General features: G+C 51.5%; 1 long non-coding RNA gene across 5 annotated transcripts; it reads right to left on the bottom strand.

Annotated features, from left to right (window-relative positions):
• Positions 1-9683: 9683 nt before the first annotated feature.
• Positions 9684-14843, bottom strand: LOC306650370. Of its 5 annotated transcripts, none has more exons than XR_013760899.1 (5): positions 14560-14843; positions 13260-13501; positions 13001-13110; positions 12334-12390; positions 9684-11290 (listed from the first exon to the last, which is right to left on the bottom strand). It is a non-coding gene; the product is annotated as an uncharacterized lncRNA (long non-coding RNA). The 5 variants fall into 5 exon arrangements; XR_013760900.1 differs by having other exon boundaries at positions 13017-13110; XR_013760901.1 differs by having other exon boundaries at positions 13017-13110; positions 14605-14843.
• Positions 14844-16923: the final 2080 nt, after the last annotated feature.

The raw sequence follows: 16923 nt of genomic DNA, 5'->3' as shown, positions 1-16923 counted from the left end.
CCGCAGCGCGGGGGGCTGAAGCCTCCTCTCTATCAGACTGGGGAGAGGACTTCTCCAAAAATCCAGGGTTGTTGCTACAGGAAAAGGAAATGTGTTTTGGAGGAGGAATAGCTTGAAACCACCCAGGAGAAGCATGTGATTCATTCCATCTATCTATAGCAGGGCGAAAAGGACACATCCAGCCATTTCAGGATCCCATGACCAGCAGCAGACACACTCCAGTGGGGTGATTTGAGACATGTTTGCAAAAGGGAATTTTTAGAAAGGGGTGGGCAAGGTCTGAGGTTGTGGCTCAGTGGTAGAGCGCTTGCCTCGCGCGTGGGGAGCACTAGGTTCCATCCTCAGCCCCACCTAAAGATGAATAAATATCATAAAGGCATTACGTCGATCTACAACCAAAAATATTAAAGAAAGAAAGAGAGAGAGAGAGAGAGAGAGAGAGAGAGAGAGAGAGAGAGAGAGAGAGAGAGAGAGAGAGAAAGAAAGAGGAAGAAAGAAAGAAAGAAAGAAAGAAAGAAAGAAAGAAAGAAAGAAAGAAAGAAAGAAAGAAAGAAAGAAAGAAAGAAAGAAAGAAAGAAAAGGGTGGGCAAGGTGTAGGGTAGAGTCTACAGGGGTGTGACAGAACCCCACAGTGACAGTCATCAGAACATGGAAAAGGAGCCAGCCTTGAGAAGAGAGTGACCTGACAGGGAGCTGATCATGGTCCAGGGAGGTAGTTGCCAGGGGACACCCCCCACCCCCCCACCCCCCACTCCCCCACCCCCCGCCTCCCACCAGGAACTGGAACCTGGGAATAAATCCCAGGTCCCTCTCTCGTTCCCCAGTTGGGGCTGTGGGATCTCCTTCCAAGATGGCGGCACTGGCTTGGTGTGATAGACCAAATGTGTCCCCCGAAATTCATATGTGGAAACCCTTAGCTGCCAATATGATTGTATTAGGAGATGGGCCCTTCCAGAAGGGAATTAAGGTTAAATGGAATCATAAAGATGGCCATAACCCAAAAGGACACAGGAAAAGGTCATGTGAGGTGCAGCAGGAAGACAGCCGCCTATCAGTGAAAGAGAAGACCCTCACCAGAAACCAATCCTGCAGGCACCTTGATCTTAGGCGTCCAGCCTCCAGAACTGTGGGGAAATCAGTTTCTGTTACTAGAGTCACCCAGCTTGACAGCAGCCTTTGCAGACCAGTAGGCCTGGCTGTCCCTATTCAATACAGGGAGAAGCCAGTGGAAGCCAGTGCTCAAGAGCATTGTACATGGAAAAGGCTCCGGGGATAAAAGTAGCCCCAGAGAGGGTCCAGCTCTGCTCATGGTAGACAAGGAGCCAGCCGTGTTTCTATTGGGACCTTGCAAAGGGAAGACCCTTACTGCCGAGAAGCTGGGGGTAGGAAGCGCTACGCCTCTCTGCAACTTGTCCAGAGTCTCCAGTGGAGTGGCCAAGTGACATTGCCCTGATTTCTGCCCTCATTTTCTGCCCAATGGCTGACACCACCCAAGATTGTTATGCCAAGTTTCAGACAAGCCTGGAGACTCCTGAGAGAGCTGGGAAGGGCCCTCGAGGCCATCAGGTCTCATGTTTGATGTGAAGAAACCAAAGTCCAAGAGAACAGGGGGTTATCCAAGGTCACCAGGAAACTAACGCATACTCAGCACCGACTGTGGGCCAGGTCTTGGGCTGTTCACTTTGGAAACCCATCACGTCGAGGACTGCACAGCACCCCTAATCCCTAGGATTGATCTACCCTATCTTACAGATGAGGAAACTAAGGCTCAGAGACGGGAGGTGGGCGGTCACAGTCACAGAGCTGACACTGTGGAGCCTAGATTGGAACACAGGTCTCTCTGTGGTAGAAAGTGGTCAAACAGGAGAGGCGATAGGCTCAGATATCTGCACCCCTACCCATGGTGGACTCTGGGGAACACGTATATCCCCAGCCCCGGCTTGAGCTCAGTGAACAGAGCCAGGGACACAAGGCGGTATTTAGCAATCCCCAAGCAGAGTGGGTCCACACTGGGACAGAGCACATTGGGGTGACACCACTGAGCTCTTGGCTGCCTCTGCGCTCCCCTCTGGCAAGAAGAGCTTCCACCATGTGAGGCAATCCCTGCCGCCCTCATGGAGCTCAGCATCCTAGGAGGTGGCCACGGGGACTCGGGGGACCTGAGCTCTGGCGCAAAGGCTCATGTGATCAGGACCATCCTTGTGCAACAGTTTGGGTCAAGGGTTTGCCAGTCAGAGGCTGTGATAAACAACGCCGGGCTCCTTGGATACCAACACAACAAGTTCCAGTTGGGTGTCCATGTCCTGGTGGCCATGGCCTTGACCTCAACACTTTTGGGTTGAGTGGCGGGGAGATCATCACTCCCTCCTATAGATGAGGAAACTGAGGCCGGAGACGGGGTATTGACACACCAAGGTCACAGGGCTATGAAGTTCCTGGAACAGAACTAAAGCCCTCAGGTTGTCCCCCTCCATTCTAAAGCCACAGGATGCCTGGCTGTTGGGTGACCATTTCTCTGTGTTCATCGCAGAATCTCTTTGTGCAGCAGCTGTCCTGGTTTGCAGGGGTTAAACACAGGGCCTCAGAGACCTGCATTCAAGTCCTGTGGCTTTAGGCAAGTCCCCTGGCCTAAGTGCATCTGTTTCCTCATACCTAGCATAGGAATGAGACTCACTGTGCTGCAGGTGACTTGAGAGTTCATGGAGCTGAGGCCCCGCGGGGTCTGTGGGAAGCCCTCGGCGAATGCTCAGCCGGCTCACAGGTTCTTTAAAAAAAAAAAAAAAAAAAAAAAAAAAAATTTTTTTTTTTTTTTTTTTTTTTTTTTTTTAGTTTTTTAATTCACAAATAAAATGGTAGATAATGTGTCACGTACGACTTGCTTTTTGTAAGAACAGCCGTGTACCTTGTGGAGCAGCTCACTTGAGCTAATGAATGTGTGGATGGGGAACTTCATCAGCTCAGCCTGCCATCCTGAAGGGCGAGGGATCAGGGCCTCTGGCGATCAGGAACTTGAGTTCCACGTGAGTACAGGATCTCTTTTAAGGTACAATCAGTGCACTCAGCGGCTTTCCGTCACGATGACGAAATACCTGAGATGATCAACTTTTAAGTTAAAAAGGTTTATTTTGGCTCACGGTTTCAGCACGTGATCTCTTGGCCCCACTGCCTGTGGGCCTGTGGCGAGGCAGCACTTCATGATGGTGGGAGCCTGTGGCAGAGGAAGCTGCTCACATCATGGCGAACGGAAGGAGAGACAGGAAGGGGCAGGGTCCCATTCTGCCTTCAAGGACACACCCCCAACGACCTAACTGCCTTCCACCAGGCCCCACCTACTAAAGGTTCCACCACCTCCCAATGGTGCCACAGGCTGGAGACGAAGCCGGAACACATGGGCTTTTGGGAAACAGCCAAGCTCCAAACTATAGCAGTCTCCTGCCTCTAAATCCATGCATCCACCTAACATAGAGGCCGGAAAACTCCAACAGGTGTTTCAAGGCCCAGTACAAACGTCACCACCTCTGAGAAGCCACCCTTGATTCTCTTGATTCTCCCCCCATCAGCATGCCTGACTGTGGACCCCTAGCTCCCTGCACAGACCCGCGTGGGCGTCCATCAGGTTAGAGAAGAATATAGTTTCACGGCCAAGAGCAAGGCAGTCAAGTCCCCACTCCGCCAGTTTCTAGCTGTGCGGCCTTAGGTCCCATGGCCTCTTTGACCCTCCATATCCTTTTCTGTAAAATGGGTATGATGACCCTTCCCCAGTGTTATCAGTGGACTAAAATGCTGTCTCTGCTCTGATACAAACAAGTGCTTAATGAGCAGTTTTATCATCATTATTATTACCATTATCATGACTAGTGTTGTGTAAATAGTCTTTGGGGCATTTGCTTCTGAAGGTAAAGAAGTTTCTGGAGGCCCAAGAGGAGGACATAGGGCACGACCTCCACTGAGCCTCTATTATGTGCTGACCAGTCTTCAGGCTGGGTGCTTTGCCTAGGCAATTACCCCCATTTAAGCCTGGTGATAGTCCCCTGCAGAAAACAGTCACATTCTCCTCATTCTTATGGAAGTTCAGAGAGGTTAAGTGACTTGCTGAAGGCTGCCCAGCCAGGAAGAGGCAGAACTGGAACTCTAAGCCAGGTCTATCGGCAGAAACTCATTCTCGTCCCCTCCACCAACCCTATCACATTCATCTCCACATCCCAGAGCCTAGCAGAGCAGGGACCCAGTAGATGCTGCTTGAATGACCCATGAGCGCACCCCCTGCATTCAATTATGAGGGCCTCAGGCTGTGGAGCTGGCAGGGGTAGATAAGGGCACGTTTGCAAAAGTTTGATGCAAATGCTGGTGTCAGGATGGCTGAGGATTTGAGGGACAGGCTTCGGGACCTGTTCCACTCTCCCTGCCCAGCCAAACAGATTGCTCAATGCAGGCGCCTGTCTGCGCTGTCCCCAACTCAACTCAGGGTCACTGTCACCTCTAGGCCTCTGCTTAGACCATCGGCCTCCCCCCCGTGTCCTCCCTTCCTCCCGTGTGTCCAGGGACTGGACTGACTGGGGGCAGTGGGAGGGACAGGTTCCCTTTAGAAAACATCTTATTTATTTTTTCCTTACAATTCATTTTACAATAGGAAAAGAAAAAAAAAAACTATAGTCAATAGGGAATGAAATTCTCTATTTCTTTCAAGTGGGTTCATTTCAAACACTCAGTTCAAAACAAGAAAGATGGAATGAGAAATGAGAAAGCCGACTGCAGCTTGACCACTGCGTTTCAAAGTGCCATGAAAATCTCCCCGACTTTGTGTCTCAGTGGATACATACATTTACATGATCATTGAGCCAAAATGGTGTTTAGAGAACGACTTCATCGTCTTAAATGTTTTTATTTTTTATTTTTCTTTTTACTGCTAGGGATCAACCCAGGACCTCGTGCATGCTAAGCATGTGCCCTACCCCCGAGCCACATCCGCAGATCTTCAATAGATCCTGCTATGTTCGTATAACAGGGTAGGAAATTGTTCCACAGAACACTTCAGTATAAAAATAGAGACATTTTCGCCAGCTGTGGTGGCGCAGGCCTATAATCCCAATGGCTCCGGAGGCTGAGGCAGGAGGATCACAAGTGCGTGCGAGGCCAGCCTGAGCAACTTAACAAGACCCTAAGCAACTCAGAGAGACCCTGTCTCAAAATAAAAAATAAAACGGGCTGGGGATGTGGCTCAGTGGTTAAGTGCCCCTGGGTTCAATCCCTGGTATCAAAAAAAAAAAAAAACCAAGGTCACGCCAGGCATGATGGTACAGGCCTGTAATGCCATCAGCTCAGGAGGCAGAGACAGGAAGATCATGAGTTCAAAGGCAGCCTCAGCAAAAGCGAGACCCAAAGCAACTCAGTGAGACTCTGTCTCTAAATAAAATACAAAATAGGGCTGGGGATGTGGCTCAGTGGCCCAGTGCCCAAGTTCAGTCCCCAGTACCCCCGCAAAAAAAACTCAAGGTCACAAGGCCCGGCCCAGACTCTAATGTCTACCTGCCTGGGCTTCTTTACCCCCTCAGTGTGGCTCCGCGACCTTCAGACCCCATCCCAGGCCACCAGTGTCCACGGACGCAGTCTTTTCTTTCCCTCTGTTCCATCCGACCCTGGATTCCCCTTCATCCAGAGCAACCCTGCTCCATCCCCCTGGGAGCACAGGCCTGGGGAGAAGGGATGCCGGCGGTTCTGCTCTGGGCAAAAGCTGGTTTAAGAGGAGACGATTCCTCCCTGTCTGGAGTCTCAGATTCCCAAGCACGAGTCAGAAATTAAAATGCCACCGACTCCTCCTGCCAAGAACGTCTACCTACACCACCCAGAGATCTGATGGCCCTGTTTTGTCACTTGTTACCCAGTCCCTGTCTTGGGACTGCGTTCTGTCCTCCTGAAGCTCTCTTCTCCAGTCTCCTCCGTCCACTTCCACGGTCATCCCAGCCCTTGGGGACCTGACTCTCTTTTTAGCTCTAAGGCTGCAGGATCAAGAATCTGAGGGTCCCTGGAAGGGGTTGACCTGAGCCGCTGCTGCCAGAGATGACCTCAGAGGGTGCTGTGCCTCGAATTTGTCCCCCAGAGTTCCCGTGTTGGAAAAATAATCCCGATGCTAGCGCGTTGAGAGGTGGTGCCTTTAACAGGTGTTTGGGCTGTGAAGGTTCTGCCCCCGGAAATGGGTAAGGTCAACACTGCAGGAGTGAGTTCCTCACGAAGGGGTGAGTTTGGCTGCTCCTCCTCCTCTCCCTCCTCCTCTTATCCCTCCTCCTCTCCCTCTTTCTGTCCCTCCTCCTCTCCCTCCTCCTCTCCCTCCTCCTCTCCCTCCTCCTCTCCCTCCTCCTCTCCCTCTTTCTCTCCCTCCTCCTCTCCCTCCTCCTCTCCCTCCTCCTCTCCCTCCTCCTCTCCCTCCTCCTCTCCCTCTTTCTCTCCCTCCTCCTCTCCCTCCTCCTCTCCCTCCTCCTCTCCCTCCTCCTCTCCCTCCTCCTCTTATCCCTCCTCCTCTCCCTCTTTCTGTCCCTCCTCCTCTCCCTCCTCCTCCCCCTCCTCCTCCCCCTCCTCCTCTCCCTCCTCCTCTCCCTCCCCTCCCTCTTCCTTCTCCTCCTCTTCTCCTTCCTCCTCCTCCTCCTCCTTCTCTTTCTCTCTCTCTCACACCACCTGGTGCCTTCTGCCATGTTACGTCACAGCACAAAGAGCCCCACCAGATGCAGCCCCTGGATCCTGGACTTCCCAGAACCATAAGCCAAACAAATTTCTGTCCTACAGATGACCCAGCCTCAGGTATTCCGTCACAGCACCACAATACCGACCAGGACAGATGGTGCGTGGGTACGTTGGTGGAACATGGTGGGGTCAGGGTTCACATCTGCCCCTGTGGTCCCCGGGCTGAGTAAGAGTGACCCTCTGCTGACGGGTATGTAGGTGGGCAGCGGACAGACAGCTGCAGGGGTGTAGCTGTAGCAGAAAGCCGGAAAGGGAAAGCCGGAGCCAGCAGCTACTCTTGGGTCGGTGACAGCAATGTCCCGTGGGGTGGTTTGGCCAGGCAGTGAGAGGTCGTGGGTCTTGGAGTTAAGGTGGGTCACAGGCTCTGGCTAACCCGGGGAAGACAACAGAGAAAGAGTGACCTTCGCGTTGTCTCTGCCCCAGCTGGGGACTCACAGAAGCCAGGAAGGAGGTGACGGAGGAAAGAATGGCGCCTGCCCCCCTCATCCCTCCATGTTTTCTCACGTGAGTGGTTGGTGACTGGTTCCCTGCATCATTGGCAATCAAAACCGCCAGCTGTCGGTGACATTTTTTAATGCCAATGTCATCATTACAACCTCCAACAGAGAGGCTGCTTTGGAGCTCCTGGGACCCAGACCACTGAATGTAGCATCTTCCCGGAACTCTGGGTTCCGCCTCCTCGCTGGGCACTGCTGCCTCTCCTCAGCGGTGGCTTTCGGTGGTTCTGCCCGTTCCCCCACATTGTCATCTGTTCTCTCTTAACTAGCAGTCACCCCATCAAAGCAGGACCTTGATTTTACCTCGATTTAACTCATTTCTGAATTCAAGAGGTGCCTAATGCATAGAAGACCTCTGTTCATGTTTACTGGATTTTCTTGTTTGTTTTTTGAGACAGGATCTTGGTAAGTTGCTGAGGCTGGCCTTGAACTTTCGATCCTCCTGCCTCGGCCTCCCAAGTCGCTGGGATCACAGGTGTGCACCACCGTGCCCGGCTCACATTTACTCTTTCATTCAGCCATTAAGCCTTGGGAGGGACGTAGGGAGGTCTCTCATTTTCTTTGTTGGCTCAAGTGTCACTGATATCCAATGCACCTTCCTAAAGGGACTGGTTGGGTTGCTGCTTTGCTCAAACACCTTCAGTGGCTCCCTATGACCTATATGATAAAGTTAACACGTCCCATCCCTCAAGACCCTCAGGCTCTGACCTCAGCTGTCCTTTCCAGTCTTGCCTCCCACCTCACCCTTCCCAAGCCTTGGGTCCCAGCTGCACAAAGAACAGCAAAGCCTTGTCCAGATGTCAATATGGATTCATCCTCAAATACAGGAACCCTCCTGGACTTCCTCCTCTATGGTCCCAAAGTGCCCCATTACCCTACGTTTATTCTGATCCTCACCAACATCAAACATGAACTACTTATAAGATTTTGTCCTACTCTGTGGACCCGGGACGTCATGGGACCCAGAGGGATGCATTGTCTCTTTCTCGCTGCCCGCACCCTGGAGAAGCGAAGTAAATATCTAACAGGATCTGTCATCACCAGGACAACCTAGCAAACTCAGCAGCACCTCACCCCCAAACACAGCCTCGGGGGAAGTAACCCACCCAAGTCAAGTCGGCCTCCTTTGGAAGGCAGAACCCTTTCCAGAGCGTTAGACAGTCTAGAGATGTGTGACCAGGACGGCGTCACCCAGACCTGCCCCCACCTCCAGCCTCTGGTGGCCAGTCCTGGGTCTGCCTCGGTGTATCTGTGGTCTGGAGCCCTGGCCTGGGTGACTCTCCCCTGTTTGCTGAATTTCAGCTTCCTCTGCTGTCAAGCAGGCAAGACGTTCATGCCTTCTTTGGTCAAAATGACAGAGATAAGAGACAAAGCAGGTGGCACCGTGATAAGTCATCTTCCTTCCTTCCTGGGGACTCTGCCTCATCTTGGTGCAGGTCAGAGACTTCAGAGATGGCTGAGAACCTCTGGCCGGCCGGGCGGAGCAGAAGGGTGGGGTTCCCTGCCTCCTGAATGCCCCGAATCTCAAAGCCAGCCTCTGTCACACTGGGGTCCTCTGAGATAGCCCTCCCACCCCCAGCGCTGCTGATGAAATGTGTCTGTGCGGATCCTGTTGGGAAATGCTGAAACGAGGGAACAGCCTGGCCATGTCCGTGGTGCCTTGAGCAAGCCACCAGCCATTGCTCCATCCAGCAAGGAGGGAGACGATGCCCCAGGGTAGGGTGTTGCACCACGTTCTTAGAAAGCTGCCTCTGTACATGCATTTCCATTTGGGGCCAGAACTGGTTCGGTTTAATTAATATCCTTTTCACTTCCAAGTTTCCGAGGGCAAGTCAGCAATATGGTGAAATGATGGTGATTAGTCCACTTTCCCTGAAATACTTAACCCCATGCTGGACATAGCGCTGCGTCTCCTAAATGCCATCTTTGGAATCCACACATCAACCATCTGTAGTAGGTACTCTGCTTCCCACACTTGCCCATAAAGAAACTGAGGTCCAGAGAGGTTAGGCAACTTACCCATGGACACACAGCTTCTAACAGCGGAGCCACAATTTGAACTCACACTGCATGACTACAGGACTCTTAACTACTACTTGGTACTTCTTCCCAGGACTGCAAAGAACCCAGGATTTTTTTTTTTTTTAATTTTTAAAAATTTTTACAGACCTCAGGCTGATTCATTGTACACAAATGGAGTACATCATTTCATTTCTATGGTTGTACACAATGTAGATTCACACCATTCGTGTAATCATACATATACATAGGGTGAAACTGTCTGCTTTGTCCTACTATCTTTCCGTCCCCCACCCCCTCCCATCCCATTTTCCTCTACACCATCCAAAGTTCCTTCATTCTTCTCTTCCCCCACCCACCACACTGCCCGTCCCCCATTATGTATCATCATCCACTCATCAGAGAATAAGCTTTTTGTTTTTTGGGCTCGGCTATTTCACACTGCATGATATTTTCCAACTTCGTCCATTTAGCAGCAGATGCCATCATTTTGTTCTTCTTTATGGCTGAGTAATATTCCACTATGTATATATACCACAGTTCCCTTACCCACTCGTCAAGTGAAGGGCATCTCGGTTGGTTCCACAATCTAGCTATTGTGAATTGAGCTGCTGTGAGAACCCAGGCTTTTTTGAGGGGCAGGCGGCAGAGGGTACTAGGAATTGAGCTCAGGAACACTTTACCACTGAGCGATAGCCTTAGCTCTTTTCTGTTTTCTATTTTGAGACAGGGTCTCACTAAGTTGCTCAGGGCCTCACTAATTTGCTAAGGCTGGCCTCGAACTTGTGATCCTCCGGCCCCAGCCTCCCAAGTTGCTGGGCTTACAGGCACACTTCACTGTGCCTGGCAGAACCCAGGCTTTGAAAGCAGGCTATTGTGGTGTTGAATTTCAGCCATAGTAGGTCCTTTTTCTTCTCTGGGACTCAGTTTCCCCATCTGTAGAATCAGCAGTTTAGAAGAAATCACTGGGTCTCAAATTTTTGCTTTGACTTTCTGTTTGTTTGTTTTGGTGATGTGGGTAGAACGCACAGCCTCTCATAGGCTAAGCATGTTCTTTACCATTGAACTACACCACTGGCCCCCTGAGTTTTGTTTTGTTTTGTTTTTTAATGCTGGAATGCATCGGGCAAAGGCAGACTCCACCACTCGGATTCAAGGGGACTTTTCAGGGTGATGGAAACCTTCCCATCTCCGGGATGGTTGCACAACAACACATATTTTCTAATGAGTTATACACTTCCAGCGGGCGCATTTTATGGTCCGCAAATTATACCTCAATAAAGGCCATAAAAAAATAGAATGCTTTATGAAACATCAATATTCAACCCCCCGGATTCCACAGGACAATCTGAAAACCCGCGAGCTGTATTGTGGATTCCTAGATGACCTTCGGATTCTGACCTCTGGGAGGCAAGTTCATCTCCAGCGCCCGCTCTGTGCAGATCGCTATGGATCACACAGGGGCCGGTGAGGATCCCGTCTCCTCCACCACCATCACCCTGACTCCAGCACAGCCCGGGCTCCTGGTGGCTGCTCACTGAGCGCCGGAGGAAAGAGGGAACGGAGCCAGGCGCAGGGGCGCACGCCTGTGATCCCAGCAGCTCCGGAGGCTGAGGCAGGAGGATCGCAAGTTCAAGGCCAGCCTCAGCAACTTAGCGAGGCCCTAAGCAACTCAGTGAAACCCTGTCTCTAAATAAAATACAAAAGAGGGCTGGGGATGTGGCTCTGTGGCTGAGTGCCGCCGAGTTCAATCCCTGGCACCCCCTCCAAAAAAAATAGTGAATGGAGTAAGAATAGGGGGACACTAGACTCGGGGCTGCCTGGGAGCAGACACTGTGTTCTCAGTCGGACCCCCCACGCTGCACCCTGACTAACCCAACTCCCAGCACGGGCCTGGTACAGAGCAGGCTATGGTTTTTGTTGAACAGAGGCTGGATCGGATGAAGAAGGGACTCGGTCTCTCATGCGTGTGTACACAGCGCACTTTGCACAGGATGCTTTGGTTGCAAGCAACTGTGACTGCTGGTCCCCCACGTGTCCTAGAGGGTGAGAGAAAGGTCAAGTGCAGCTCCCAGGGTCCAACAGAGGCCGGGCACTTCTCTAGGTAAGCGCTGTGGGATCACAAGGCTCCGCCCATCTGGGGTCCTTGCTCTATTCCACCGGAGACAGAGGGGAGAAGGCACCTGATTGACGTGGCTTGGGTCGAATGCCCTCCCTTGGCCAAAAAGAAAATCGTCGGGCGCCTCGGTGGACAGTTCTATAAGGACACACCTAATGAAGGGGGCGCGGGCCGGCATCAGAACCAAAAGCGGGGTTCTGAATTTGGGCACATGGAAACAGGCAATGCCCTCCATTGACTGGAAAGTTCCATGGCAACAAAAGATGTAAATGAGAGTCAAAAGAAAGAGCAGAGATACCACGAAGCCGGGTGAGCTGGGAGGGACAAGCGTGGGGCCATCTCTGGGTGTCACCGGACGGGCAGGGACAGACAGGGAAGTGAGCAGCAGGAGGAGAAGCTAAGGAGAGCAGCTCTTCTCCTTCTCTCTTCTTTTAAAACTCTTGGGTAAGCTACTGACTAATACCGATAGTCATCTCTGAGCATCAGGGCAGTTTCTGTTCTGGAACCTTCTCGGGAGCCCAGTGACTTTAGTGAAAAGGTCCCTAAGGGAGATGGTCCGAGTGGGGCATATTGATGGCTTTGGAGGCCAAATGGGAGGCACATTTACCACGAAGCATTTGCCTGCAAGCCCCAGCTCAGCTAGCACATAAGAAAACAATAAAAAAGCCTGGCCAGGTGGTGCAGACACTGGGGAGGCTGAGGTAGGAGGACGGCAAATTGGAGGCCAGTCTCAGCAACTGAGCGAGATCCTGTCTCAAAATTAAAAAAAAAAATTTTTTTTTAAAGAGAACATGACGGGGCTGGGGTGGTGGCTCTGTGGTAGAGTGCTTGCCTAGCATGTGTGAGGCACTGGGTTCAATTCTCAGCACCACATAAAAGTAAATGAATAAATAAAGGTCTATCAACATCTAAAAATTATAAAAAAAAAAAAAAAAAAACATGAAGGACAGAAAGAAGGAATACCCTCCTTCATTGGTGCCTGCTGTGTGTTTCCTGGTTGGGGGCTCACTGACTGCTATCCTGCAAGGCAAGATGTATTATCAACCCATTTGACAGTTGAAATAACTGAGGCTGACCCAGTGAGTTGCCTGACAACAAGTAGCAAAGCCAGGACTCGAACCCAGGACCAGCTAGCTCTAAGGACCCTCTGGTACCACACTCTTCGTAGAGTCCCGTCTCACTCTGGCTTTCCCAGCTGCAGATCATAGGGGTTAAAGAGGCAGGCCACCTCCTACCCCAACGAGACTGACCCTAGTGCCATGGGTGAGAACAGCCCTGGGGTGGAGTTGGGGGCACCCCCATGAAGGCTTCCCTTCTAGAGATGACAGATTTCAGTGGCTTCGGCAAGAAAAGAGCCAGCCCGCCACAGGCTGGAAGTGAGGCCAAGCGTGTAAGTCAGCCCGTCCTCTCTCTGCCACCAGACAAGGGACAGGGACAAGTCTGGCCTCCCCTCACCCTGCTCCCCACCCCCAGGGGTGTCCTGTAAGCAGGGCCCAGCAAACCGGGTTGTGATTAGGAGTACGTGCTCAGACACACGCAGACTCCACGAACAATGCAGGGAAATCGAGTTGTCACAGGAAACATCATATTGACTCGCGACAGACCCATCCATAAAACAAACCCCGGGTACCTGCAGCGCCGCTCACCAGGGAGATAGTAGCCAGGCCCCCTCTCTCCTGGGCCTGGGAGGAAGTGGGTGCCGCCAGGGGGAAGGGCAACTTCCCTTGGCTGTCCTGGGAGCTGAATTATTTGTCAAAAAAAAGAAAGAAAGAAAGATTTAAAAAAAAAAAAAAAAGAAAAAGAATAAGTCCCCATGCATTGTGGTCGCCTTGCCTTGCCTCAATAGCTGTATTGCAAAAAAAAAAAAAAAAAAAAAACCCGCTACAAACCGTGGTATTTTGCAAGCCCTTGGCCGTGTCAAGGCGGAAAATAGTGCCATCTCCAGAGGCCTGTGTCTTCATCCGTCCCTGCTTAGCAAAGCAGACTCGACTGTCGCCGCCAGTGCAGACAGAGATTTTGATCCAAGTCTGTTTTCAGATTTGGAAGGTAGCTGGGTGCAACCGCCAGGCCTTCAATGGATGGGGTCTTTCACAGCACGTAATCCACTTATCCGGGGCCTCGGTTTCCTCATCTGCAAAATGGGAACAGTCATGAGATGGGGAGTGAGGGTGTGTGTACAGCCCGTGGCCCGCTGCCCACTCTCCCGATCTGTAGTGAGAGGCAGCCCACGGCAGGGATTTGGGAACCCAAAGACTCCATGCCCTTTCTTAACCCCAGAGGCTGGGCAAATCCGGGCGCACCTCTGCACCTCAGTTTCCTCCTCTGAAAAAGCAAGAGGTTAAGCAGCCCCGCCTTCCAGAGCATTGTGCGGCTGTGAGGGGAGCAGAACTGTCAATCAGGCTCAGACGCTGGGGTCATGAGGGACTCGTGAACCCAGGAGATGGTGCCAGGGTTCCCGGGGCCATCGCCACCCCAGCTGAGCACCGGTCATCTTCCTGTGCTGGAATCAGAGCAGTTCACTGAGCCGGGAGGGGGGGTCAGTCCCTCCTTCTGATTGTGGAGGCCTTGCAGAGCTGGGCAGCACCGGGAAGAGGACATGGGTAGTACAACAGATGCAAAGTGTCTGCTGGAAGTGCTACCAGGAGACACCCTGGTACCTGGCACACGTCCATGGGTCATGCCCAGCCTCGCTCTCTCTGCCCAGAAGAGGTCTCTCAAGAGCATACCCTGGCAGGGCTCAGTGGTGCACGCCTGTCATCCCAGTGGTTTGGGAGGCTGAGGCAGGAGGATGACAAGTTCAAGGCCAGCCTCAGCAATTTAGCAAGGCCCTGAGCAACTTGGCAAGACCCTGTCTCTAAATAAAATATTAAACTGTATTGAGGGAAAAGAGGGGTGGGAGGGGTTGGGGGGAGGGAAAAAAATAACAGAATGAATCAAACAACATTGCCCTATGTAAATTTATGATTTTTAATTAAAAAATGGAAAAGTAAATAAATAAATAAAATAGTAAAAGGGCTGGGGATGTGGCTCAGTGGTTAGCACCCTTGGGTTCAATCCCTGGTACCAAAAAAAAAAACACCTCCAACTCCCCTGTCCTGACCCTTCCGTGGTTTAGCCCCAACTACTTAGCTCAGCTCAGAAGCTTCTCTGGCTCTGTCCTCTACTGAACTGGCCAGTAGAAACTCACACCGTTTCTCTCAACCTCCAGTTCTCCGGACCTGTTCAAGGACCTACGGCTTCCTGAAACTTCCATGGTTTCACATCTGGGTGCCTCGTGAAAGCTCTTCTGACTGGCAGGCTGGTCCTTCTGTCACCTTCCAGAGAACTTCTATTCATCCCTCAAGGCCCAACTCGAATGTTTGCTTTTCGTAGAGGACAGCCCTACACCAGCCTCTCCTCTGTGCTTCCGGATCCGTCTTCTTGCCTTCCACACCATCTTCTTCACCTCTTTCTGCTTCTGTCCCCTCCCCTGGACCATGAGCCTCATGGTTTAGAAATTGTGTCTGATGGATCACAAGGTCCCCAGGGCTCAGCCCAGGGCATATTTGCTTCATGAGCTGAGTTATTAATTGAAGCAAGAAAGCCGGAGGGTGTGTCTGCAGACTTAGTCATGACCTCCTTCTGACCCATCCTTACCTACAGGATGTGGCAATGACAGTTTCTGCAGTTTCTTCTTCGAAAATCTTACTTAGTGCCAAACATTATTTTGTGATCAGGATTTCTTAAACACCCGGGCAGGGCCTGCAGAGTCGGGGAAGGTGCCATAACCAGGGGAGTCAGGCACTGGGGTTTGGACTTCTGTCCTTCCCTGTGGAACTTTCTCGGGCCCCACGGAGCTCCCTGGATCGCCACCTCCCTCCCGGTCTGTAAAGTGGAACCTCATCTTGGACGATTAGATGAGATGGTAGGTGTCACAGGGTCTTCAATCATTTCCCAACCGTGTTCCTCCCAAGCTTTTAAAAGAATGCTCAAAGGGCTGGGGAGATAGCTCAGCTGGTAGAGTGCTTGCCTTACAAGCACAAGGCCCTGGGTTCGATCCCCAGCACTGCAAAAAACAAAGCATGCTCAACACATTTAGGGAATTTCCCTCCCCCTCTCCAAATGGTGCCCGGATGTGCAGTCCAGTCTCCTTCCAGAGAGCTGGAAGCCTCAGTTACTTGTCTGGCTTCCAAGTAGACTCCAAACAGGTCTCTAGCCACTGGCCCACAGATGCCAGTACACAGGCCTGAATTTTTTTCTTTTTAAGTTTTAATGTATAACCGTTCACGTCTTTCCAGAGAGCTATTTTCTAGGTGATAGAGATATTTTGTAAATAATATACTTATTTTAGTGTTGGGAGGGAAAGCAGGGAATGAAAAGCCAAAGCCTGAGAGAGAGGTAAAACTGTTGAGATGCCCAGCACACGCCTGTCGTCCCAGCGGCTTGGGAGGCTGAGGCAGGAGGCCCTCCAGGTCGAGGCCAGCCTCGGCAACTTAGTGAGGCCCTAAGCAACTTAAGCAGACCTTGTCTGTACATAAAATATAAAAAGAGCTGGGGATGTGGCTCAGTGGGTAGCACCCCTGGGTTCAATCCCCAGTACCAAATAATAATAATAATAATAATGATCTATTTTGCCAGCCCCTACATCAGGTCTGGGCTTAGAGAATAGGATGCATCTTAGCCATAAGAAATGAACTTCTTGGAATGTCCGTCTGCTGGGCAGACTGTCTGGGATACTTCCTAGAGATCTTGACCCGTCACTGTGAGTGGAGAATGCTAATGAAAGGAAATCAAAGACTTGTCACCAAGAGATTCCAACGAGCTAAAATAACAAAACCAGACACCCTGCAAACCGCTAAGTAAGCTCTCCACTTTCCCTCCGCCTGCCTGCCCCTCCCACCCACCCAGAACGCTTTCTTTATTCTGTCCGATTTTCCACCACCAGCACCTCCTCTCTGTTTACCCTGAAAGATCAGCCTGTGAAATGGAGGCCAAGGGAGGCCCCCAGATGCCATCCGCGGGTCCCTTGGTGGTGGACACTATCTTCTCCTCATCCCAAGAGGGAGGAGGCAGGACGGGCTAGCAGAGTGTGAAAGCACCAAGAGCAGACAGGTAGGAGCAAGAAGGAAATTTAAATACAAACCATCAGAAGCCCCTGTACGCAGAACAGCCAGATCGAGAGACACCACCGTGATCACTGGAAGGATAGAGAACAGCTGGAATTCTCAGCCCCTGCTCTGGCTTCGCAGCTTGGGAAGGCACTTTGGCAGTTTAAGTATGCCCTTTACCCAAGACAAAGGCGCTTTCAAAAGCGAAAGGATAGACCGACGCCCACACAAAGACCCACACCTGGATATACACAGTAGCGTTTATTCAAAATACCCGAGTGGAAACAAACCAAACGTCCACCCACTGATGAAAGAGTAAGCCAGATGTAGCCCATCCATATCACAGAATAGTATCCAGCCAGGAAAAAAGAAGTCTTAATGCTGGCGGCAGTACAGGTGAGCCCTGAAAATGTCGTGCAGCCGGGCCCAGGGGCACACCCCTGCAATCCCAAAGGCTCGGGAGGCC

This window comes from Sciurus vulgaris (genome assembly GCF_902686455.1).
Source record: "Sciurus vulgaris genome assembly, chromosome: 19".
Taxonomy (NCBI): domain Eukaryota; kingdom Metazoa; phylum Chordata; class Mammalia; order Rodentia; family Sciuridae; genus Sciurus; species Sciurus vulgaris.
The sequence above is the reverse complement of the archived record's forward strand: the minus strand, read 5'-3'. Positions and strand labels throughout refer to the sequence as shown.